Source organism: Littorina saxatilis, linkage group LG12, assembly GCF_037325665.1.
Source record: "Littorina saxatilis isolate snail1 linkage group LG12, US_GU_Lsax_2.0, whole genome shotgun sequence".
NCBI classification, from domain to species: domain Eukaryota; kingdom Metazoa; phylum Mollusca; class Gastropoda; order Littorinimorpha; family Littorinidae; genus Littorina; species Littorina saxatilis.
In genome coordinates, this window is record NC_090256.1 from 43,643,230 (window position 1) to 43,651,110 (window position 7,881).

Sequence of the window (7,881 nt, forward strand, 5' to 3'; positions counted from 1 at the left end):
TGGATCAAACACTCACACACACACACACACGCACACACACGCACACACACGCACACACACTCACACACACACACGCACACACACACATACACACACATACACAAACACACACATCGCACACGCACACACACCACACACACACACACAAACACGCACAAACACACACACACACACACACACACACACACACACACGTGCATCATTGGCCTGTCTGGGACTGTGGTCTGCTGGTGGCAGTTTTCTCCTCTTTTCCACCATCCCACACAGACGTCTACGACACACCGACCCAGTCTCCTGAACACGCCATCGCCTCTTCCTTCTCTATTCACTGTGCACATAATGGGAGACTGAGTGTTCCAAGGCACGCTCCTTCTCGTGAAAATAGTTAGGTTCACCGTTTCATATAATTATAGCGAGGCTTTAACGCAGGATTATAGACCTTCCCTCAACTACGCCACACACACAAAAATGAGCAACCAGGGTGTTTTCTGTGTCGAGTTTGACTTTTTTTCTGATTTTTTTCTAATTGATCTGAACATGGCCACAAAGAGCACTCAGGCTGTTCTTTTTTTGTGTATGTTTACAAGTGGAGGGATGATGTTTTCCCATTATGGTGAGCCATAGACCGACTGTGCTTTTAATTAAAGATGTAGGCCTGCTTGTGGCATATCTGACCATATTATTTGGCATGGCTCTACATGTATTAGTTTGGGAGATTTTTGTCTTGTTTTCGTTTTTACATTTAGTCAAGTTTTTTTCCATTTGTTCGATAAATGTCTTTGGTGACGTCATATCCGGCTTTTTGTAAAAGTTGAAGCGGCACTGTCCCACCCTCATTTTTCAATTAAATTGATTGAAATTTTGGCCAAGCAATCTTCGACAAAGGCCGGACTTTGGTATTGCATTTCAGCTTGGAGGCTTAAAAATTAATTAATCACTTTGATCATTAAAAATCTGAAAATTGTAATTAAAATTATGTTTTTACAAAACGATCCAAAATTACGTTCATCTTATTCTTCATCATTTTCTGATTCCAAAGACATATAAATATGTTATATTCGGATTAAAAACAAGCTCTGAAAATAAAAAAAAATAAAAAATATGATTAAAATAAAATTTCCGAAATCGATTTAAAAACAATTTTATCTTATTCCTTGTTGGTTCCTGATTCCAAAAACATATAGATATGATATGTTTGGATTAAAAACACGCTCAGAATGTTAAAACGAAGAGAGGTACAGAAAAGCGTGCTGTGCAGCACAGCGCAACCACTACCGCGCTAAACAGGCTCGTCAATTTCACTGCCTTCTACGGACTACGGTCATTGTGAAAAAATGCAGTGCGTTCAGTTTCATTCTGTGAGTTCCACAGCTTGACTAAATGTAGTAATTTCGCCTTACGCGACTTGTTATCCTTTCTTTCTTCTTTCTTTGTTGTTGTTGTTGTTGTTGTGGTTTAAACAATGTTTTATTAAATCAAACATGATACATAAATACAACGATAAACAATAGGGACACGAACTCAAGCAAACGCTTATATTACGCGCCCTACGAAGTAGGAAAATAACGCAAATATGATGTCGGACATGCAATACTTATCAATGGTTGAACTATCTACAAGAAGAGCATAGTTAAAGTAAATCAGAAAGAATAAGAAAAAGCTAGCAGGAGGAAGAGGGGAGAGGATGGAGGAGGGAGGAGAAAACGGTAGGTACATATAAAAGATGAAGTTGGCAGCGCATACAAATAAGAATATACATAGTACATTACAAACCATAGTCCTGTGGCAAGTAAGCAGTAGCTCGCTAAATATACATTTGAAAAATGCATATAAAATAAGGTTTGTTGGCTTGAATATGGGTACTGAGTCAAATCAACAGAAACGACCAGATTGGACACTTTCAAAAACAAGCTTGTTAGTGCAAAGAGAACGGTTTTCGCTACCATTTAACAATATTTCAACATGTCTGTAATTAACAGGAAGTGCGTTTATTGTAGACAGGCGAGCATCTACGTACAAAGGACAATGTGTCAAATAATGGTCAGCTGTTTCGTTCGGGTAGCCGCAAGCGCACTGTGGGTTTCCCTGTAGGTGGCGTTTACACAGGTCAGAATTCAAATTACTCATGTTTAGGCGCATTCTGCAGTGGTGGATCTCTTCCAGTCTTTTACCACAGTAATAATAGGCAGGTACGTTATAATCAGGAGTAGATAAATAGCGTTTGAAATCGCTGATTGAGTTAGTTGTTTTGATGTTGTCCGGCAAGGTGTTCCACAGGACAGTAGTAGATGGTATAAAAGATCGACGGTATAATTCGGTTTTGCACATGGGGACTCTTCTTTCTAATGGTCTTCTATGATGGTAGGGGTTAACATCAGAAGTTAAAGGTGGCAAGAGATCTGATAAGTAATGAGGGCATTTGCCATATACCATCTTGTAATATAAAATCAGTTTGTGTCTGCTCCGTCTTTCTTTTAGGTTACAAAATCCGCTTTCTTTTTTTTTTTTTTCGTGGCTTGTGCCGCGCACACCACCGATTATAGTCCGAATGGCTTCCAAATGTAGTTTTTCGAGTGCAGTTGACCAGTACTCTGTGCAGTTGTCCCATATGATGTCTGCGTAGTCAAAATGTGGAAGAACAAAAGATTTATACATAGTTTCCAGACTTTTACGATTTAATCTATATTTATAATATCTTAAACAATTAATTAATAAGGTGACCTTTTTTATAATGCTTCTCACTTGGAAGTCCCACTTACAATCATTCTGCAAGATTACGCCAAGGTGTTTATGTTGGTTCACGTTTTCCAAAACAATATTATTAAAAATGATTGGTTCGGTTGGTATATATCACGTTTTATGTCTAACAGTTCCGTTTTTGCTTCGTTAAATTTAACTTTCCACTGTTTTGCCCAGGTATTAATTTTATATAGGTCTGCGTTCAAAATCTGTGCTCGTCTAGTTGGATCTTCTAAGGACATAGACATGCTCGTGTCATCAGCAAACAACTTTATAACAGATTCAGTATCATTCACAATGTCGTTAATATATATCAGGAATAGCAAGGGGCCTAGAACAGAACCTTGTGGAACACCTGCCGGGATACATTTTAATGCAGACTTAGCACCCTTAATAACAACCGCCTGGTGGCGATTTGTTAAATAATCGTGAAACCATTTCAACAATTGTCCTCTAATTCCTACTAGTTCCAGTTTATATAATAACCCTTTGTGCCAGACTTTTTCAAATGCCTTTGACACATCACAAAAAACAGCTTGAGTGGTAATTCCCATATCGTAATTTAAACAGAACTCGTCATAAATAGAAGCCAGTTGACAACTGGTAGAGTCACCAGGAATAAATCCTGACTGTGCCGGTGTTAATATATCATTTCGCTGTAAAAAGGTGTAAACATGGCTGTGGACACAGCGCTCCATTACCTTCCCAACACAACTTAATAATGAAATTGGTCGATAATTGTTACAACAATCTGCTGGGCCGGCTTTGTAAATAGGAGTGACATGAGCCGTCTTCCACAAACTAGGATATATACCTTCTCTAAGGCTTCTATTAAACAAATATGTCAGGGGTTCTGCTATGGCATCAACAGCAACAACTAGAAGTCTGTTGTGAATGAGATCCGGACCAGTGGCTTTACCTTTATCAAGGGCTTTGATAACCTCTTTAACCTCGTCGACTGTAAGATAAATCTCATTAAGTTCGCTGTCGAGAAAATCAGCTTGAGGCAAATTGTCGTCTGGCGTTTTAAGAACGGAATTTTGTATGAAAAAATTGTTCAGAACGTTAGCTTTTTCCTGGTTTGACTGGTAAATCTTGCCTTCAAAATTAATCGGAGGAATTTCATCAACACCAAGTCCTTTCTTGTCCATAAATGACTTTACCAACTGCCACCACTTTTTAGTACCAAAGGAACCTTGGTCGGAAATGCGTTCGTCTAACTCTATATAAAATTGCTGGACTCTGTCTCGCTTAGCTGCTGTAACACGATTACGCGTCTGACGATAACTCAGCCAATCTTCTAAAGAGTTACTCGTTTTTGCTCTCAGGTGAGTTTGATCTCTCTCGTCGATTAACTTTAAAATTTCTGGGGTGATCCAGAGTGCGTCTTTAGGGCGTACAACAACTTCTCAGGCATCAACTGCTTTGCAACATTCATAAAAGTTCTACTAAAAACATCAATGCTATCATTAAACATTTCATTCGTCACCATACCTGTCCAATCAACTTGTGAAAGAGCGTTACAAAACCCTTCTATATTCAATTTATCGTAATTGAAAATAGTTCGTTTAAAGGAGTTACTTACATTTACAGTACTTTTTAATATCGCCCGTGGTACGCTGTGATCGCTGCAAACTGGTGGCAAAACATCTACAGATTTAATTATTTGTGGCGTTTGTGTAATTATAAGGTCTATGCAGCTACTGCTTGTTTCAGTTATACGTGTCGGAACATTGACAAGTTGACAGAGTTGATATGAATGCAACATATTGAAAAAATTGTGAGAAGGAGAACTTAAAAAATCAACGTTAAAATCACCACAGATCACAAACTTCAACACTTGACTATTTACTTTTCTTAAACTTTCGTCTACTAATTCCCAATATTGAACATTTCCATTTGGTGGACGGTAAAATGAACCTATCAAAATACTTTCTTTATTCAGTTTTATCTCGACCCACACGGCTTCTAGTCCGACGACGTTAAACTCAGGACGGGGTTTATAATACAAATAATTTTTTACATAGATTGCTACTCCGCCATAAGGATGGTCTGGACGGTCAAGTCGAACAGGGGGACTGAAATTTGGAATCAGTAATGAGGAGTTATCATCAGAAGGCGCTAGCCATGTCTCCGAAAGTGTTAAGACATCGTGCCGTTGTTGTTGTTGTTGTTGTTGTTGTTGTTGTTGTTGTTATTGTTGTTCTCGTTGTGCACAATCTTATCTTTGGTGTCCACTTTATTGCGCCTTGTCTTCTTATCATCTTTTTCAGTTTTCTAGATTGTTTTCCTTCTCGCTCTCTTTCCCTCTCTTCTTCCCGGCAGAACGCACATCCAATGTGACGTGGGGTTTTTTCACCTCCCTCTTTATACATTTAGTCAAGTTTTGATTTTCTTTCTCTTGTTCGGTCCGTGTTTTTACATTTAGTCAAGTTTTGACTAAATGTTTTAACATAGAGGGGGAATCGAGACGAGGGTCGTGGTGTGTGTGTGTGTGTGTGTGTGTGTGTGTGTGTGTGTGTGTGTGTGTGTGTGTGTGTGTGTGTGTGTGTGTGTGTGTGTGTGTGTGTGTGTGTGTGTGTGTGTCTGTGTGTGTCTGTGCGTGTGTGTGTGTAGAGCGATTCAGACTAAACTACTGGACCGATCTTCATGAAATTTGACATGAGAGTTCCTGGGAATGATATCCCCGGACGTTTTTTTTCTTTTTTTCGATAAATACCTTTGATGACGTCATATCCAGCTTTTTGTAAAAGTTGAGGCGGCACTGTCACACCCTCATTTTTCAATCAAATTGATTGAAATTTTGGCAAAGCAATCTTCGACGAAGGCCGGACTTTGGTATTGCATTTCAGCTTGGTGGCTTAAAAACTAATGAATGAGTTTGGTCATTAAAAATCGGAAACTTGTAATTAAAATTATTTTTTTATTAAACGATCCAAAAATAATTTCATCTTATTCTTCGTCATTTTCTGATTCCAAAAACATATACATATGTTATATTTGGATTACAAACAAGCTCTGAAAATTAAAAATAGGAAAATTATGATTAACATTATTTTTTCCAAATCGATTTAAAAACAATTTCATCTTATTCCTTGTCGGTCCCTGATTCCAAAAACATATACATATGATATGTTTGGATTAAAAACAAACTCAGTAAGCTAAAAAGAATAGACATACAGAAAAGCGTGTTATCCTGCTCAGCGAGACCACTACCGCACTATTCTGCATGGCTTGTCGATTTCACTGCCTTTGCCACGAGCGGTGAACTGACGAAACTACGAGTATGTGGTCTTGGTGAAAAAAGCAGTGCGTTCAGTTTCATTCTGTGAGTTCGACAGCTTGACTAAATGTTGTTATTTCGCCTTACGCGACTTGCTTTTTGCACTGACACCTGTCCAACTGGCTTTTCTTCTTGTCTTTTGCACTGATATCGGTCCAACTGGCTTTTCTTCTTCTCATTTGCACTCCTTCTCTTTTGCACTGACATCGGTCCAACTGGCTTTTCTTCTTCTCTTTTGCACTGACATCGGTCCAACTGGCTTTTCTTCTTCTCTTTTGCACTGACATCGGTCCAACTGGCTTTTCTTCTTCTCTTTTGCACTGACATCGGTCCAACTGGCTTTTCTTCTTCTCTTTTGCACTGACATCGGTCCAACTGGCTTTTCTTCTTCTCTTTTGCACTGACATCGGTCCAACTGGCTCTTCTTCTTCTCTTTCTTTGCCTTGTATTAAACCGTATCGTCCTCGACAAAGAAGAAAGAAAGCGTGCTGAAAGTTGAGAACTGTGCAGCAATGTTGCCCCTGGCGTGCAGCGAGGCTCTAGGCAATCAGCGGTCAGACAGCGGTTACAAGCACGTACACATAATCGTACCTGTCGCAACCGCTTTCCCCGTCGCCTTCTTCTCTCATTCTCTCTTGGATACTTCTTTTCTCGCTTTTTGTGTTGTTCATTTGTCCTTTCTTTTCTTTATTTTTTCTTCTTTCTTTCTGGCTTTCACTCTTGCTCATTAGTCTTCCTTCACCTTTCTTCCGTTTCTTTCTTTCTTTCCTCTGGTTTTTTTTTCTTTGTTTCAATTTTTCTCTTTTTTTCTTTCTTTCTTTCTTCTCTTTCTCTCCAATCGTTTCCATTCTATTTTTCACTCTTTTCTCTTTGTCCTAATCCAACCATTCTGTTGTCACGCCAACTTTTCCGCCTGAGAACAGACGAAGAAAGCTTGCAGGCAGGCATGGATAAAAAAAAATTTAAAAAATAAAAATAATTAGACAATTTAGAAAAAAAAGAAAAAAGAAAACAGCAGTACTAGCAATGTTGCCCCTGCTGTGCACAGCAGTGAGTGTAATCAGCAGTGTGAAAGCTGTGGCTTGCACGTGCTTCCGGTGACGGTTTCCGCCCTGTGTCCCTCGCCCTGCCCTTACTGTCCTCCTCTCCCTCGCCCTGTGTCCCTCGCTTTGCCCTTACTGTCCCCCTCTCCCTCGCCCTGTGTCCCTCGCTTTGCCCTTACTGTCCCCCTCTCCCTCGCCCTGTGTCCCTCGCCCTGCCCTTACTGTCCTCCTCTCCCTCGCCCTGTGTCCCTCGCTTTGCCCTTACTGTCCCCCTCTCCCTCGCCCTGTGTCCCTCGCTTTGCCCTTACTGTCCTCCTCTCCCTCGCCCTGTGTCCCTCGCCCTGCCCTTACTGTCCTCCTCTCCCTCGCCCTGTGTCCCTCGCTTTGCCCTTACTGTCCCCCTCTCCCTCGCCCTGTGTCTTAAAAGGAACTTAGTCGATAAATATCGACAGGGGGCCGACTAATGGTTTAAATGTGAAATGTGTGTATAATAATGGGTGTGGGTCTGAAATGAAGTTAGGTAGTAGTTAACATTTGTTTTGAATAATTATTGGTATTTTGACAATGTGGGTAGCATGGAAATGTAAGCATTTGAATGTAAGTCTTAGGTACCATTGTACCCAGGAAGAGAGACCAGAGATAGGAGTAGGTTGCAATAGCTTGTGTGGTCTTTGAGTTTTGTTTTTGGAAAGATATTGTTAAAGAAAAAGAAGACAATTACAGTAATGCAATATCTATTGTGAAAACCAACGATTGTACAAAGAACATGTGAAGCAACATTATGTCTATGATGGTGTGAAGAAAATTAGTTATGAT